Source organism: Sciurus carolinensis, chromosome 15, assembly GCF_902686445.1.
Source record: "Sciurus carolinensis chromosome 15, mSciCar1.2, whole genome shotgun sequence".
Classification (NCBI taxonomy): Eukaryota; Metazoa; Chordata; class Mammalia; order Rodentia; family Sciuridae; genus Sciurus; species Sciurus carolinensis.
The window spans coordinates 31,207,551-31,226,287 of record NC_062227.1 but is presented as its reverse complement, the minus strand read 5'-3'; the positions used below and the strand labels follow the sequence as shown (position 1 = coordinate 31,226,287).

At 41.8% G+C, this 18,737-nt stretch overlaps 1 pseudogene; it reads left to right on the top strand.

Moving 5' to 3' along the window:
* Positions 1 to 1,984: 1,984 nt before the first annotated feature.
* LOC124965353 (60S ribosomal protein L7a-like) lies at positions 1,985 to 8,105 on the top strand (annotated as a pseudogene).
* The last annotated feature ends 10,632 nt before the right edge of the window (positions 8,106 to 18,737 follow it).

Below are 18,737 nucleotides of genomic sequence, written 5' to 3'. Positions count from 1 at the left end.
GATACCATTGTGAGAGGAGTGATGTGCAGGGTGCTTTCTGGGGAGCAGAGTCTCAGTCCTGAGCCCTCTGGCCTGTCTGGATGTAGGTAGGCTTGGGGATATACCAACTCAAGCCTGAACTTCATCAGTAGTTTTGTAGGCTGCATCTAGGGGACAATGAGGTCCCACTGGTCTGTGCTCAGGTTACTCCCCTAGTCATGTGACAAAGGGGAGGGAGTTGCTCATCTGCCCACCAAGGAGTCACTGTGAGGATACAACAAGAATTGGTTCTTTTGAACTATTTGTGGGGAGAGTTCCTGTGACTCACTGGATTAAAAACTTCAAAAATAAAAACTGCAAGTTATTTCCTTGTCTGAGCCTCTGGACTCTTCATAACTCCTGGGTCCCTTAATCTTCATGCAGAATGGGAATCGCAGCTCCCAGCACATTTGGCCTCTTCTTAGTTGTTATAAAGTTCCCTGTGTGTGCTGGGATGGAGAATGGTGAAGAATAAAGGCACAATTCTCAACCTCAAAACATATTACTTTGGAACATTTTATTGTGTGGCAGCAGAGTCCACTCAAGGTGACCAGGATGGGATGGACTGTAGGGGAAGGCTCCACAGAGGGGAGGCACTGTATGGAGCTCAGTCTTCTCAGCTCCAGATGAGTTTGTTACTTGCCTGGCCTATGTCCCATGAGGGGAGTAAGAGTTCATTCAGCATTACGTCCCTGTGCCTCACATACCCTCAGTACACAGCAGGTAAACATTGAGTATTCATAAGTGGCAGGAGGGAGTTGCTGGACCCTCAGAAGCTGAGAGTAAGGAAAGCTTCAGTGGGAACAGGCCAGCTGGCAGCAGTGACAGGTGCAGCTCAGTTTTAGATCCTGGAACTGTGAAGAACCTTTGAAGGTTCATCTAAGCCTCTGTCCTTCCCTCTCCACATGGAAAAGATGAAGAAATAGCCAGCAAGATGTAGGATCTTGTCAAGTGATGGCAAGACCTTGCTGATGGGGAAGAGGCCCAGCCTGCATGCAAGCCCACCATACTCAGTGTATGTGGCTTCAACATTCTCAGTTTCAGCCCCCACCTTACAGCTGAAGGGACAGAAATGTGCAGCAAGAGACTTGTTCGAGTTCCCACATATTTGGTTCAGGGCCATTTCTGTGCAGCTCCCCTTGGGAGAGCCAGTGCTGGGCAGCCTCACTAAAAGGGAATGCAGTGACCCACAGATATGAACGGGAGACCAGAGTCTCACTTAGCCCACTTCATTGCACCTGCAGGACTGTAACTAAGGTATCTCAGAAGGGTCAGCCTTCATCCTTGACTTCCAAGCTGGTGTGGACAAGGAGCTGGAGCTTCCTGGCATCCTTTATCAGCTTTGGATAAAACATTCTATCAAGTCTGTGGACTTGCCAGGGAGGACACTGCCAGGAACCCTTCCTTCTGCTGACTGATTTGGCATGACTGGCTGACTCTGGACTATCAGGAAGGTGTAAAGGGGCAGTGTGGCTTTTTCCTTCAGGGTCAAGGGTCAAGGGCCTGGCCATTCTGAGTGCAAAATTCAGGGCATCACAGCAAGTGGCCACAGTAGGGTACAGGTCTGGGGTTCCTGGGATGGACCTGGTCAGCATACAGCAGAAAGAGAAATGGACCTGGGCTCTGTGTTTTAGCCCTACATCCTCCCTGATCTTGGCCTGAGGGGGCTGCCCAGGTGGGCTTGTCTCTTTCTGGTTCAGAATCATGGGTGACTGCACCTTTTCAAACCTGTTTCCTTTTCTGCAAAATGGAGACCCTCATGTTACTCACTGGCTGGGATTGTCCTACTATGATGTGGGGTGATACAGATTGAGCTGTGGGCACCCCGCCCGGCAAAACTTAGCAATGCTGTATTATGATGCGGCTGATGATGGCACACTGTGTGGTGACTGCTTCCGAAAGGCTTTCAGACTGGCTGAGACTGGAACACAGACAGTTTCAATTAACTTTCAAGAGTGCCTCGACTATGGGAGCGTGTGTTGGCCGGGCCCAAGTGGCCCCCAGAATGGAGAGCGAGGAGGATCTCATGTGGGGTCTGGAAAAGTTCCGCCTGCCTACCAGTCCCCCTGAAGGGGAAGACCCTTGGTGGTCTGGCATGAGTGGGTGCAACCTCCCACAAAGGAGAGGCCACAGGCTGGCCTCCAAATTCTGGAAGAGAGAACATGGCAGAGGCAAGTCCCTCTCTCCCATTCTCTACTTCCCGTTCATGCCTACTCCCCTCCTCCCTCTAATACTGTGGCTTTATTGGCACTTGACCTTGTAACTGCATCCCCGTTTCACGTGCAAGCCTTTGTTATTTGCCTACATGGTGTCGCATCCCATGCCACCCTGATTCTGTTCAGCTTGCAATGTGTCCACCCAGGCCTGCACATTCTTGTGCCACTGCAGTGCTGGGCCACACAATGAAACATGCTTTCCCCAGGGAGTAGTCCCCTGCCTTCCCTGGGACACAAGATAACATTTCTGTGGGGATAGAAGTCAGCAGCAAAATTGCTAGGTGGTCATCGGGCCCATGTGGGCTTAATGACCTAGCTGCCACCTGGCTGTTGGTAGGAAGCCTTGTCTTCTGTTTTCCACCAATGCTTACAGTGAGGGCTGTCAGCTCACTGTGCCCCACACTAGGCATTTCCCATTCTCTAGGGTTTGCCAGTCTCTAGGGACATAGAGCTACCTAAGTCCTAAAATTGCCAGTTCATGTTTTTGGCCGAGCCTCCAGCAGGCCCTATCTTTCTCCTGTGGATGTGTAGGACTTACTGGGAGGTTCCAGATTTTGTTCCTTTGTGGGTTTGAGACACACTCAACTGGAGACAGTATTCACAGTCTGTCAACTGTCCATGTTTCATTTCTCAACAGAAGTCATGAATGTCTGATGTAATAATGAGTATGTATTACATTCTTAGACATGAGCACGTGATGTCACCTTCAATGGGTTGAGACTATGCTGGCTTTGGTCTTCAAAGGAAGGCTGCTGAAGGACAGAGCTCAGGCTCAGCCCCTGTGTTCTGATGAACTGCTGAACTGCCAGCCTTGCTGAGGAGTCCCTGCCGGGCCACACCTGGGCTGGAGTGGGTCTACGGAGGGAAGAACTGCTGACAGGGTCCCAGAGTTGTCCCCACACTTTAGCAATCAGGCTGGAAATCACACCCAGTCTCTGGAAAAGGCTGTCCAGGCTAATTACTTTCAGGAATCTGTGGATGTTCAGCTGGTTTCTGGGGCCCATGAAAGTCACCTCAGTCTGTCATAAGAGCCAAGTTATGGAACCAGCCTCATTGTTCATGAACAGATGAATGGTTGAAGAGAATATGGTGTACAGATACACAATGGAATTTATTCAGTCACCAAGAATAAAATTATAGCATTTGAAGGAAAATGGGTGGAACTTGAGATTATGTTGAGCAAAATAAACCAGAGTCAGAAAATGAAGGGTCAGGCGTACGTTTTCTCTGATTTTTAGAAGATACATAGGAAAAAGTGGGAAAGGAAGGGAGCTGAAATGTCATGAAAATAGAGGGGAGACCAGTGGAGTAGAGGAAGGGCACCAGGGGGAGGGCAGGGAGGGCAAGAGGAGGAACTAGGAACAACACCGACCCACTTATGTTATGCTTTGTGCACGTACACGTAGGTGACGTGGAATCTCACTGTTATATGTAACATAATGTGCCAATAAAAACAAGGTGGTCCGAGGCCACCTACTTATTACTAACATTCTTTCTCCTTTCTCTCTCCTCCAGCCCCTGAGGATCCTGCCCAAGGAAAAGGCCAAGGGGACAAAGGTGGCCCAGCATCGGTTGTGGTGAAGAGGCCTAAAGCTGCTCATCACAAGAAGGGGGCACGCGCACAGTGGGCAGTCAGGGTCCCTGGGGTCTTGAGTGGCTGCAATGTGCTGTGCTGTCCTCCACAGGAGCCAGCAGATCTGGGTCTGGTGACTGAGAGTGTCAGTGGCCCCCCAATCCAAAAAGAGGAGAGGGAGGACACTGGCATCCAGGAGCACAGGCGGCAGCTGAGTCCCGAGCAGCAGCAGCAGCAGCAATGTTCTGGAAGCCCCAGGTGGTCTTTCTGTGGAGACTAGGTCTGGGGCCCTGTTGGATGTTGTCTGGGCGGATTTAAACAGTCCAGTAAAATCAAGCTGGGGAATCACGCAGAAGGTGGGGTCCATCCCATTGAATGTGTTCGCTGTCATGAACATGGGAGAAGGCTGGTCAATGTGTACCAAGACTCTCTGGTGACAGTGGCATCAGTATTACTATGATCTTGATGGCCTGGATGGTTACTGCAGTCATCTTGTTCTTGGTGGGCCCTCCTGATGGAAGAGGACCCAGCTTATCCGGAAAGCCAGCCAGTCCTCATGATGGACAGGATCCACCAGCTCCTCCTGTGGACTAACTTGTGATGTGGGAAGTGGAAATAGTTAACACCTTGCAAGATCAAATGAATGAAGATGACCAGAGTCATCTGTCAAAAGGAACTGTTTTTCCTTTTCCATCTGCAAGATGGGGTGGCACTGTTTTCATGAGCTTCTAGAAATTTCACTTGCAAACTTATTTTTGCTTCCTATATGGTCACCATTCCCAGTTACAGTATATTTGAATAAATGACAGTATTTGGAAAGTTACATGGGCCTGTTTTGATTGTCCTAAAACTCGTTTTGTGTGTAACTGTGATCATAATTTTTGGGTGATTTGTGATCTGATTGAGGGAAATTTCAGTTTTTTGTATTTAAACATTTTAAATAGTTCAGATAAAATTTTAAGGTTTTTTCCTTCTTAAGGTATATATGAAATTATTTGGGGTTATCTGATTTTATATGAAAGAATATGAAAACCCCACTGTCTTTACATTTACTTTGGCAGTTTATTAGTAAGTGGAAGTTTTCTCTATTTCTTGGGACTGTGGCAACTCTTGGAATATTTTACAAATTATAGGTGAAATCTGTCATCTAAAGCAGCTGACATGTGGCTAAAAAAGGAGAAGAAGTGAAATGGTTATTGTAATAATTGTGTTACTCCCATTAAAAATGCCTAATGTTAAGAATGTTTTGTTTTACTTTTTGTGGTGCTGGACATTGAACGCAGGGCCTAGTACATGCTAGGCAAGTGCTCTACTGCTGAGCTCTTTCTCCAGCTAAGAATACTCTAAATAAACATGACTAATCAATATAGTAGATGATTTAGAGTCCAGCATATGACATTTGCAAGCCATTATTCTCTAGTGTTACAAGGTTCACAAAAGGAGGGGAAAAGTTCATTCTTTCGGTCTTTGCCAGGAATAATCTATCTAGTAATAACTTAAGCTATCATTTATTTTGTAAATAATGCCTCTCAGGAAGTCTCTCTTCTTGTCTAACACTTCCCCTTAAAGTGAAACTCCCTTACATGTATTTTGGGGCTCAATAGCTTACCAACATTTGAATGCCTATTTACTTACTCTATTTTATTTGAAGAAAATGTTGAAACTTTTTTATCCTTCCAACTTCAAAATATTTTAATGAAGTCTTGGTTTATTTCGAGGGAAAAAGAGGAAAATGAGAAATGATCAAGAATACTTTTCTCACCCTTTACCTCATTCCTGTTTGGAAATGAGATGGATTGTGGGGGAGAAAGGAATATTGATATAATTGAATATTGAAAAGCCTGAAAAAGCAAAAGGTTACATTGTTTTTGCTCAATTTGGCAAAAAAGTAAACACAAATGGCATGAAAAAATGTCTTCACAACCCACGTGGTTATGGAATGTTTTACCTTAACAAGTGATTACATATCATTTATGGGGCTAGAAGATATTTTGTTATCAATATATCGGTTTTTACCCTCTAGGTCAATTTAGCTTTTCACTGTAGAGATCTGAGACACTATTTCTGTGAACTAAATAAACTTCTCTATATTAATGTACTGCTTCATAGTCTGATACAATTGTGTGACACTCATAGGGTGTTCCCCCTTTATTGTGATGACATTATAGGTCATAAACATTGTAAAGGCATCATCTCATTACATAATCCAATATTGACTGCTTGCATTGCTCCTTGTGCTTCTTGGTTTTGTGCTCAACTTCTTGAAATAATATAACAAACTCTTAATTACTTGTGCTGATAAAGGGGTAACATTAACACAGGTAAGTTAAATCCTGGATAAGTGAACACCACAGACTAAAGATTTGTCTTGCAGTGGCCCAGGGGAAGTCTTCCAGCTCTATCCACAGCTAGTAAAGTATTTAAAGTGAAAGATCTGGAATTTTTGTCACATACACTTACTTGGCATTGTATCTAAATACATTAGCCTTTTCCTATATGAATCTTCTATGAAGTTAGTAATAGAAGTTCTTAGTGAAGTATTTAGTTCTGGGATTTTTTGCTTTTAAAATTTCTCTGCATTTTTGAAAAGTCAGGGTACTGCCCATAAAGTGTTTTTGTTAACCTAATTAGTGATTTATGTTATTATATTCAACTCCTAAAGCATCAATATGTGACCTTTAATTTGAGCACATTCTTAAATCATTACTTAACCTGTAAACATTAACTTGAAATACGGCTATAATCCTTTCAAAATGATCTGGGTAAAAGAAAGATGAAGCTTACATTTTTATTACTTTGGATTCTTAAATAATCCACAAATGCGATTAAGATTTATTTTAAGGGTTGGGGATGTAACCCAGTGGTAGAATGCTTACCTAGCATGTACAAGGTCCTGGGTTTAATCCTCAGAATCATTAAAAGAAAAAAAGAGTTTATTGTGTTTTAGAGTTATTTAATGTTCTTAAAACAATGGTAATTTTGGCTTTGCTTTTCATCTGGAAAATGTAAACATTGGAACTGTTTATAGTAAAAGATTTTATCATGTATCCAAGCAATGCCCCCATAGTCAGCAAGTCATATTTTACAACTAGCAGAGATTTTCTATAATATAATCATGGAGTAGAGGTACTACATGGTTATGGGTAGTGTCTTTCTGTTATGGGATATGATACTGTATATGGAATTACCAACGTCTTACAATTTTAAAGGGACATTGAAAATCTATTGCTTTAAATGAAAATCTGTCACTCTAAATGGGGATGTGCTCAAATTTGACCAGTTCATTATAAGACCCAAAATGGCAACTTGAAGAAGGAAATACGAAGAGAGTTTACAATGAATGGGTTAGACTTTGTTATTGTAATAGTAGGGTTAGTCTTACAATATTTCTAAATGAGAAATCATATGTATTTGTTACAACGTCTGATAATTACTCTTAAAAGCAAAAGTGGTCATGTAATGTACTAAATGTAAATTACTGTTTTTATGTTTAAATCATGCCAAACAAATTATGTCTGTGCCTTCCAAGGTTTATTGTTAATCTTTTACTGTGTACTGAGATTGTGATAAAGGGCTTATACTATGCACTTTTTACTAATGAATAAATAGAAATGTTAGTCTCATACACACACACACACATACACAAACACAAAGAATAGGCATAGATCTTCAGAATCAAACAGGAGATTTAGCTCAAAAAGCAACTTACCCACTTTGTAAAATGACCCCACTACATCATGCTGCATAGGTAAAGGGCTCTATTCTCTAAAAGTGGCTGAAAGTGCCTCCTGCAATTAACCAGTTCAACCAGGCCTTGGACTGCCTAACAGCTACCCAGCTATTTAAGCTTGCCAAAAAGTACAAAGCAGATAGGACCAGGAGAAGAAGCAAGGCTATTGACGTGGTTGAGAAGAAGACTGCGGGCAAAAAAAATGTCCCCCATAAGACCACAAATCCTTCCAGCAGGGATCAATACTGTCACCATCTTGGTGGAGAATAAAAAGGCTCAGCTGGTGGCAGGTTGTCCTGCCTGCCCTGTGTCACAAGATGGGAGACCCTTACTGCCTCATCAAGGGGAAGGCCAGGCTGGGAAGTCTGGTTCACAGGAGACATGCACCCCTGTTGCCTTCACACAGGTTAACTCAGAAGTCAAAGGAGCTCTGGCTAAGCTGGTGGAGGCTATCAGAACCAACTCCAATGACAGATGTGATGAGAGCCTTCGCCACGGGGGAGGCAAAGTCCTGGGTCCAAAATCCATGGCTTGCATCGCCAAGCTGGGAAAGGCAAATGCTAAATAATTTGACACTAAACTGTACACTGCACACTGGTTTCTGTACATAAAAATAATAAATTGTACTTTATGCAGTGGGGGTGACCCAGCTGATATATTTTCCAATAACAAGTTTAAATTGTGAAAGTTATGCAGGTTCCGAGCTAGTTGTGTGTTGTATCCTACTGGGTGGAAGACTGGCTAATACAGATGAACTAATAACTGAATTTTAACATTTTTCTTTCAGGTGTGCTTTGATGGTGGTGGGCAAGCACAACCTATGGGGTGTTTCTTTGCATTCATTGCTCAGAGTCGTGTGGCCACTTGGTGTTGGCTTGGGCTTCATCTGTAAATGAGTCTTCCCTCACTGGGTGGGAGAGAATCCACTATTACATGGGGCCCTTCTCCTTTATGGTGCTTTGGCTTCACATCAAATGAACAGTTAATTGTGAGTTGTGGAGGATTAATCTTAGATCCCTAAGTGAATAGGGAAGATGAGTTCTTTCTATTCAGGTACTATCTGCAGTAGAGAGCTCATCAGAGAGGAGAGGCAGTGATGTGAGGACAGGGTCAGCATGGAGTTTGTAAGGTGACGTTTCCTTCCCTTCAGTGTCATCTTGTAAGTTAGCATGAACTACACAGTCATGGGAGAAGGTGGTTCAGGTATTGTGGGCCCCTCCTACACCTCATGTGAGGTGGACAATTCATGTAAATGGTGGGAAATGTGTTCATTAGCTGTTCATCATGGTGACCAAAATACCTGACAAGAACACCATGGAGGAGGAAAAGTTTATTTTGGCTTCTGGTTTCAGAGGTTTCAGTCCCTGGTCTGCTGACTCCATGCTCTGGACTCAGGGCGAGGTGGCACATTATGGGAGAAGATGTAGCAGAGAAAAGTGCCTTAGCTCATGGCAGCCAGGAAGCAGAGTGGCACAAAATACAACCTCTACAGGCATCTCCCAGGTACCTAATTCTCCAGCCACACCCTACCCTGCCTACAGTTACCACCCAGAGAGCAATCCTCTCAAGTTATTAATCTATCAACAGGATTAATCTTTTTTAGAAATTGGCTTGTAAAGGCATGGTGGGCTAAATATTTTTTGCCATGTAACTCTAGGGTTAATTATTTAGTACAGGAAGTTATTTAACATGTTCAAGCTGGTTTCAGAGTATCATTTTCTTTTTCTCTTCTTTCATCTGAGATTCTGGTCCTAGAATGTTCTGGATATTATATCCTATCCTGGTCTCTTTAGTAAACCTTGAGGGATTTAGTGGCAGCACAACTTTATTTACTTATTCCAGTATTTTCTTTTTGTGCTAAAATACATGTAACATACCATTTACCATCTTAACCATTTTTAAGCATACAGTTCAGTGTCATTACATACATTCCTGATGTATCAGGAATCATCACCACCATCCATCTCTCTGTCTTGTAAAACTGTAGCTCTATGCCCGCTAAATGCGAACTCCCCATTCCCATCTCCCCCATTCCCTGGCAATCGCCATTCATCCTACTTTCTCTATGATTCTGACTATCTGAAATACCTCATATGATTGGAATCACAAGTATTTGGCTTATTTTGCTTTGCATAATGCCCTCAGGGTTCATCAATGTTGTAGCATAGTTTAGAATTTCCTCACTTTTACAGGCTAAATAATGTTCCATTGTGTGAATGTGGTACATTTTGCTTATTCATTGGTAGACATTTGGGTTGCTTTTATATTTCGGCTAATGTAAATTAAGCTACTTTGAACATGGGTGTACAAATATGTCTTTGAGAAACCATCTTGAATAGTTTTTGGCATACACACAGACGTGGAATTGCTGGATCAAATTATAATTGTAATATTTTGAGGATCCGCCCGCTAGTGAGAGCCTTTCTGACCAGAACAAGCTCCAAGTCCTGGAGCCAGCGCAGCACAGCGTACTCTGGCACACAAGCAGCTTCAGGGACCAGGATAGGGCAGCCAGAGACCTCCCCAAGTAGCCTGGACCCCTGCAGTGGGAGGTGCCTTTCAAGGCTAGCTTCTCGGAGCAGACCGCCCAGTGAGAGGTTTTCTACATAGAACCAGCCACAAGCCCCCGAACCAACGGAGAGCTTCGATCCGCAAGCAGCCTCTGGGATCAGGGCAGGGCAGCCAGAGACCTCTCCAGGCAGCTCTGCCCACTCCGGTCGCAGGCTCTCTTCACGGGGCGATCCAAGATGGCGGCCTAGAGGGTGACTGCACCCCCAGTCGCTCCAGAACCCAGGAGTTAAGAAGGGGAGGCATTGAGAGACTCGGACTGAAATAGAGCCACAGGTGAGTCTGCCCACTGGGTAAAGCTCGGCCCGGGTTGCAGGCCCAGATAGAGGTGGCTTATCGGAGCCGGGCAGGGCAGCTAGAGTCTTCCCAAGGTAGCCTTCCACACTCCGGCAGTGGGCTCCTCCCACACGGCCAGCTGCACGGTGCAGGCCCACACTGAGAGCATTTCCGCACAGAGCCAGTTCCAAATCGTGGAACCAGTAGGGGGCTAGGGGCAGTTTTCTTCGGATGCGCTACTTTATCAGATTCCTCCAAGACATCAGGCTACTGAAGGCTGGGAGGTGATACACTGGAAATCTACCGGGACACTATAAGCCAATAGCGGAAAACTGCAATATCTCAGGGTCCCACTGACAGCTGACTAATATGAGAAAACAAGGGAAGAAAATGTCCCAAACAAACCTAGATACTACATCAATAAAACCCAATGACAGCACAGCAGAAAAAATGTCAGAAAGGGAGTTCAGAATGTACGTAATTAAAACGATCAGGGAAGCTAATGAGGAGATGAAAGAGCAAATGCAGGCATTGAAGGAGGAGATGAAAGAGCAAATGCAGGCATTAAATGATCGCACCAATCAACAGTTAAAAGACCAAATACGGGAAGCAAGAGATCATTTCAATAAAGAGTTAGAGATACTGAAAAAAAAAAACAAACTGAAATACTTGAAATGAAGGAAACAATAAGCCATGTTAAAAACTCCATAGAAAGCATAACCAATAGGATAGAACACCTGGACGACAGAACCTCAGACATTGAAGACAAATTATTTAATCTTGAAAACAAAGTTGGCCAAACAGAAAAGATGGTAAGAAATCATGAACAGAATCTACAAGAATTATGGGATATCATGAAAAGGCCAAATTTAAGAATTATTGGGATTGAGGAAGGCTTAGAGAAACAAACCAAAGGAATGAACAATCTATTCAATGAAATAATAACAGAAAATTTCCCAAATCTGAAGAATGAAATGGAAAACCAAGTACAACAGGCTTATAGAACTCCAAACATACAAAATTACAACAGACCCACACCAAGGCACATTATTATGAAAATACCTAACATACAAAATAAAGACAGAATTTTAAAGGCCGCGAGAGAAAAGAATCAAATTACATTCAGAGGGAAACCAATAAGAATATCAGCAGATTTTTCAATCCAGACCCTAAAAGCTAGAAGGGCCTGGAACAACATATACCAAGCCCTGAAAGAAAACGATGCCAACCAAGAATCTTATACCCAGCAAAACTTACCTTCAAATTTGACGATGAAATAAGATCCTTCCATGATAAACAAAAGCTAAAGGAATTTACAAAAAGAAAGCCAGCATTACAGAACATTCTCAGCAAAATATTCCATGAGGAAGAGATGAAAAACAATGATGCAAATCAGCAACAGGAGGCGCTAGCCTAAAGGAATAGCCAAATAAAGGAGAAACCAAATCATGTCAAAAACAAATATGAGTCAATTGACTGGGAATACAAATCATATCACAATAATAACCCTGAATGTTAATGGCCTGAATTCATCAATCAAAAGACACAGACTGGCAGATTGGATTAAAAAGAAAAATCCAACAATATGCTGCCTGCAAGAGACTCATCTCATAGAAAGAGACACCCATAGACTAAAGGTGAAAGGATGGGGAAAAACATACCATGCACACGGACACAGCAAAAAAGCTGGAGTATCCATCCTCATCTCAGATAATGTGGACTTCAAACCAAAACTAGTCAGAAGGGATAAAGAAGGACATTACATGCTGCTTAAGGGAAGCATAAATCAGCAAGACATAACAATCATAAATATCTATGCCCCGAACATTGGCTCATCCACGTACGTCAAACAAATCCTTCTCAATTCCAGAAATCAAATAGACCACAACACAATAATACTAGGCGATTTTAACACACCTCTCTCACCACTAGATAGATCGTCCAAACAAAAATTGAATAAAGAAACTATAGATCTCAACAACACAATCAACAATTTAGACTTAACGGACATATATAGAATATACCATCCAACAAAGAACGAATACACTTTCTTCTCAGCAGCACATGGATCCTTCTCTAAAATAGACCATATTTTATGCCACAAAGCTACTGTTAGCAAATACAAGAAGATAGAGATACTACCTTGTACTCTATCAGATCATAATGGATTGAAATTAGAAATAAATGACAGAATAAAAAACAGAAACTTCTCCAATACCTGGAGATTAAATAATACACTATTATATGATGAATGGATAACAGAAGACATCAGGAGGGAAATAAAAAAATTCTTAGTAAACGAGAACAAAGACACATCATATCAAAATCTCTGGGACACTATGAAAGCAGTACTTAGAGGAAGATTTATTTCATGGGGCGCATTCAAAAAAAGAAGTAGAAATCAACAAATAAACGACTTAACACTACAGCTCAAAGCGCTAGAAAAAGAAGAGCAGACCAATACCAAAAGTAGTAGAAGACAGGAAATAGTTAAAATCAGAGCCGAATTCAGCAAAATCGAAACAAAAGAAACAATTGGAAAAATTAACAAAATAAATAGTTGGTTCTTTGAAAAAATAAATAAAATTGATAAACCCTTAGCCGCACTAACAAAGAGAAAGAGGGAGAAAACTCAAATTACTAAAATTCGGAATGAACAAGGAAACATCACAACAGACACGAGTGAAATACAAAACATAATTAGAAGCTATTTTGAAAATCTATACTCCAACAAAACAGAAAACCTCGAAGACATCAACAAATTTCTAGAGACATATGAATTACCTAAACTGAACGAGGAGGACATACACAACTTAAATAAACCAATTTCAAGCAATGAAATAGAAGAGGTCATCAAAAGCCTACCAACAAAGAAAAGTCCAGGACCAGATGGGTTCTCAGCCGAGTTCTACAAAACCTTTAAAGAAGAGCTCATTCCAATACTCCTCAAACTATTCCATGAAATAGAAGAGGAGGGAACCCTCCCAAACTCGTTCTATGAAGCCAATATCACCCTGATACCTAAACCAGACAGAGACACATCGAGGAAAGAAAATTTCAGACCAATATCCTTAATGAACATCGACGCAAAAATTCTCAACAAAATTTTAGCAAATCGCATACAAATATATATTAAAAAGATAGTGCACCACGATCAAGTGGGTTTTATCCCAGGGATGCAAGGTTGTTCAACATTCGGAAATCAATAAATGTCATTCACCATATCAACAGACTTAAAGTTAAGAATCACATTATTATTTCAATAGATGCAGAAAAAGCATTCGATAAAATACAGCATCCCTTCATGCTCAAAACACAAGAAAAAATTGGGGTAGTGGGAACATTCCTTAACATTATAAAGGCAATCTACGCTAAGCCCATGGCTAATATCATTCTAAATGGTGAAAAACTGAAAGCGTTCCCCCTAAAAACTGGAACAAGGCAGGGATGCCCTCTTTCACCGCTTCTATTCAACATCGTCCTTGAGACTCTAGCCAGAGCAATCAGACAAACCAAAGAAATTAAAGGGATACGAATAGGAAAAGAAGAACTCAAACTATCCCTGTTCGCTGATGACATGATTATATATTTAGAGGAACCTGGAAATTCCACCAGAAAACTTTTAGAACTCATAAGTGAATTCAGTAAAGTAGCAGGTTACAAGATCAATGCTCATAAATCCAATGCATTTTTATACATAAGTGATGAATCTTCAGAAAGAGAAATTAGGAAAACTACCCCATTCACAATAGCATCGAAAAAAATAAAATACTTGGGAATCAATCTCACAAAAGAGGTGAAAGACCTCTACAATGAGAACTACAGAACACTAAAGAAAGAAATTAAAGAAAACCTTAGAAGATGGAAAGATCTCCCATGTTCCTGGATAGGCAGAATTAATATTGTCAAAATGGCTATACTACCTAAAGTGCTATACAGATTCCATGCAATTCCAATTAAAATCCCAATGATGTACCTTGCAGAAATAGAGCAAGCAATTATGAAATTCATCTGGAAGAATAAAAAACCTAGAATAGCTAAAGCAATCCTCAGTAGCAAGAGCGAAGCAGGGGGTATTGCAATACCAGATCTTCAACTCTACTACAAAGCAATAGTAACAAAAACGGCATGGTATTGGTACCAAAATAGACAGGTAGATCAATGGTACAGAATAGAGGACATGGACACAAACCCAACTAAATACAATTTTCTCATACTAGACAAAGGTTCCAAAAATATGCAATGGAGAAAAGATAGCCTCTTCAACAAATGGTGCTGGGAAAACTGGAAAACCATATGCAATAGAATGAAATTAAACCCCTATCTCTCACCCTACACAAAACTCAACTCAAAATGGATCAAGGACCTCGGAATCAGACCAGAGACCCTGCATCTTATAGAAGAAAAAGTAGGTCCAAATCTTCAACTTGTTGGCTTAGGATCAGACTTCCTTAACAGGACTCCCATAGCACAAGAAATAAAAGCAAGAATCAATAACTGGGATAGATTCAAACTAAAAAGCTTTCTCTCAGCAAAGGAAACTATCAGAAATGTGAAGAGAGAGCCTACAGAGTGGGAGAATATTTTTGCCAACCATACCTCAGATAGAGCGCTAATTTCCAGAATCTATAAAGAACTCAAAAAACTCTACACCAAGAATACAAATAATCCAATCAACAAATGGGCTAAGGAAATGAACAGACACTTCACAGAAGAAGATGTACAAGTAATCAACAAACATATGGAAAAATGTTCAACATCCCTAGTAATAAGGGAAATGCAAATCAAAACTACCCTAAGATTTCATCTCACCCCAGTTAGAATGGCGATTATCAAGAATACAAGCAACAATAGGTGTTGGCGAGGATGTGGTGAAAAAGGAACACTCATACATTGCTGGTGGGGTTGCAAATTAGTGCAGCCACTCTGGAAAGTAGTGTGGAGATTCCTCAGAAAGCTTGGAATGGAAACACCATTTGACCCAGCTATCCCACTCCTTGGCCTATACCCAAAGGACTTAAAATCAGCATACTACAGAGATACAGCCACATCAATGTTCATTGCTGTCAATTCACCATAGCCAGATTGTGGAACCAACCTAGATGCCCTTCAGTTGATGAATGGATAAAGAAACTGTGGCATATATATACAATGGAATATTACTCCGCAAAGAAGAATGATAAAATTATGGCATTTGTAGGCAAATGGACGAAATTTGAGAATATCATGCTAAGTGAGATAAGCCAATCTCAAAAAACTAAAGGACGAATGATCTCGCTGATAAGCGGATGAGGACATATAATGGGGGGTGGGAGGGGTTAGCATTAGGTTTAGGGTTAGGTTTAGGGTTAGGGATAAGGAGAGCGGTAAGAATGAAGGAAAGAAGGACTGTATAGAGGGAAAAGAGGGGTGGGAGGGGTGGGGGGGAAGGGAAAAAAAATAAACATCATTGCCCTATGTAAACGTATGATTACACAAATGGTATGCCTTGACTCTATGTACAAATAGAGAAACAACATGTATCCTATTTGTATACAATAAAAAAAATATTTTGAGGATCCAACATACATTTATTTCACTGTGGCTATGCCACTTTCCACTCCCACTAACAGTGTGCAGGGGTATTCCCTGTTTCTCTGATTCCTCACCAACACTTGTTTTTATTTTTTTGTCAGGGGGTGGGTCTGGGGGTCTGTGGATGGAACTCTGGGTTCCACTTGTGTGTGCTATACAAGTGCCTCACCACTGACCTGAACCCCAATCCTGTTTTCTTTTTCTTTTTGGATAGTGAGGTAGCGTCTCATTGTAGTTCTAACTTGCAATTTCCCAAGGATTAGGAATGTTGAACGTCTTCATGTGCTTATTTGCTACCTGTGTATTCTAGTTCTTTGCCCATTTGTAAATCAGGTATTTAGCTTTGCGTTGTTGAGGTTTAGGAGTTCTGTATATTTTCTGGCTATTAATTCCTTGATAACACGTGTGATCTGCAAATATTTTTCCCATGATTTGTGGTGCCTTTTGACTCTGTTGACAAGTTTTGGTGCCAGGGATTGAACCCAGGGGTGCTTTATTAACTATGGTTTTAACCAGCAAACCAAGGGAGGCAGGTTAGGAGAGTACAGAAATGGTCAGCTGCTTTGGGAGGTGACCACTTCCAAAGAGGACCTAACTGGCCCCTGGCCCACTAGCTTAAGGGCTAGAACTCTTCACCTGCATTGCTGGGAGGTCAGTCAGCTGAAGAAGTGAAGTGGTCAGCCTCACTCACAGCAAAGTGAAGCCCACTGGCCAGTACATGACCCACACTTGTACGCACAGAGCTCCTGAAGACCTCTTTTAGTGACTCCCCCTTAACAAAGGTAGCCAAGGATCCCCTGACACTTGAGGAAATCTGCCTTAACTTGAAAGACAGAAACCAGACAAATAAATTTAGGAACTCAGAGGAGACAGGGACCAGAAGACAAGTTTCTAAAAATCATACCTTCAGCGTCTCATGAGATAAGAGCACTCTATAATTATCTCTCACCAGGATATGTTAAAATTGAGAACCAAAATAAAAAGTCAAGTGGAAGAATCAGATAACAAAGTGATGATATTCCAGAATGTAGAAGAATGACAAAAGATGTAGGAGAAAAATAGTAAGAAAATCCTACAAGCACATAACAGGTATTTCAGAAATTTAGAATAGAGAAATGTGAGGGAGAAAAAGATCAGAAAATTCAAGATTTATCAGGACTGAAAGAGTTTCCAGTTTCAAAGGGCTCATTCAGGATTCAATCCAATATGTGAAAAATAGCTCTGGGAAGGCATATGAGCATGAACTTTCAGAAAACAAAGAAAAAAAGCCCCCCTCCCACCTTAGTGCTGGGGATGAATCTAAGGACTGCATATCAGTAAATGTTCCACTTCTGAGCAGCACCCCAAACTCAAGAATAGATTCTTAAATCCCCTACAAAAAACAGATAACAAAAAAAGGATCAAAAATCAGAATAGCAACAACAGATGTTACAAAAACAATGGTGCAGTCCTTTAAAATTGAGAAGGAAAATAATCCCCAATGTGAATTCTATCATCTTGTGTCTTCACCCAACTTCTAGGGTACCCTTCACCCCCAAGGTGATAATGTTAGAAGCTGAGGCCTTTGGAAGGTGGTTAGGTCATGAGGGTGGAGACTTCTTCTCATAACCCTGGTCCTTTGCAGAAGATGCATGATTCACTGCTTTTTCCATAAGCCTTATACAACATCCAGCTTTTTAAAGTATTTACATACATAAAACAGAATGGAAGAGAAGAAAGGAAGAAAGAAAAAGGAGGAAGAGAGGACATGATAGATAATTTTGGTTGTCAATTTGACTGGGTTGAGAGATACCTAGAAAATTAGGAAAGCCCACTTCTGGGTGTGCCTGTGAGGGTGTGGTCAGAGATGATTTGCATGTGGGTCAGCCAGCTGGGAGGGAGATGTGCCCTGAATGTGGGCAGCCCCTACCAATAGGCTGGGGACCCAGGTGGCATAAAAAGCAGTTTGGGAAGCCTGTCATTGTGCATGAGCTTGATTCTTTTGGAGCAGTGTATCAGATCTCAGCTTCTTCAAATTCTGAATGTGGACTCATATCAACAACTCTCCAGGAACCTTAAAGGAAGGCCTTCAACCTCAGCCTGGAACTGCACCATTGTCCCTCTTGTTCTGAGGCTTGGAACTGAGCAGCTACTGGTTTCTCTGGCTCTCTGCCTACAGATGGTCACTGTGGGACAACCCAGCCTTGGACCATGCGAGTCCCCTTTTTATAATTACAGACATCTTATGGTCCTGTTCCTCTTAGTGAATCCTAACTAATACAGAGAGAAAAGGGGAAGAAGAGAAGGAGAGAGGGACCTGATAAAATAGTTCATATTAAGCTAATTATGATCCATTACAGTTTAGTGATTTCCCTTTCCCAAGAGCATTGACATTTTAAAAGGTGACAAGAAACACCATTTACACTTTAACCCACAGAAATGAATCAGGCCCTGTAATGAGTAAATGGGGGCTATGTGTGGAGCCACATAATCTGGGGAAATTACCCAGCACCTTGCAAGTCACAAGCAGAAGAAGGTAAAGATGCTGACTGGCTGGAGAAGAGAAAGTGAGAGAAGAGCACAGTGAAGATTGCTTTCTTGGAGCTGGGGGATGCAACCTGGGAGTAGAGTGCTTACCTGGCATGTGCAAGGTCCCAGGTTAAATCCCCACCACTGAGAGAGAGATAGGAGGATTGGTTTGTTAACCTACAGATCCCTAGAGACTCTGAGTTTGCTGTAGATAAGATTGAGACAATGTATCTGATCATGAGCTTGGGAAGCACCTAGCCTGACCAGGGAAGAG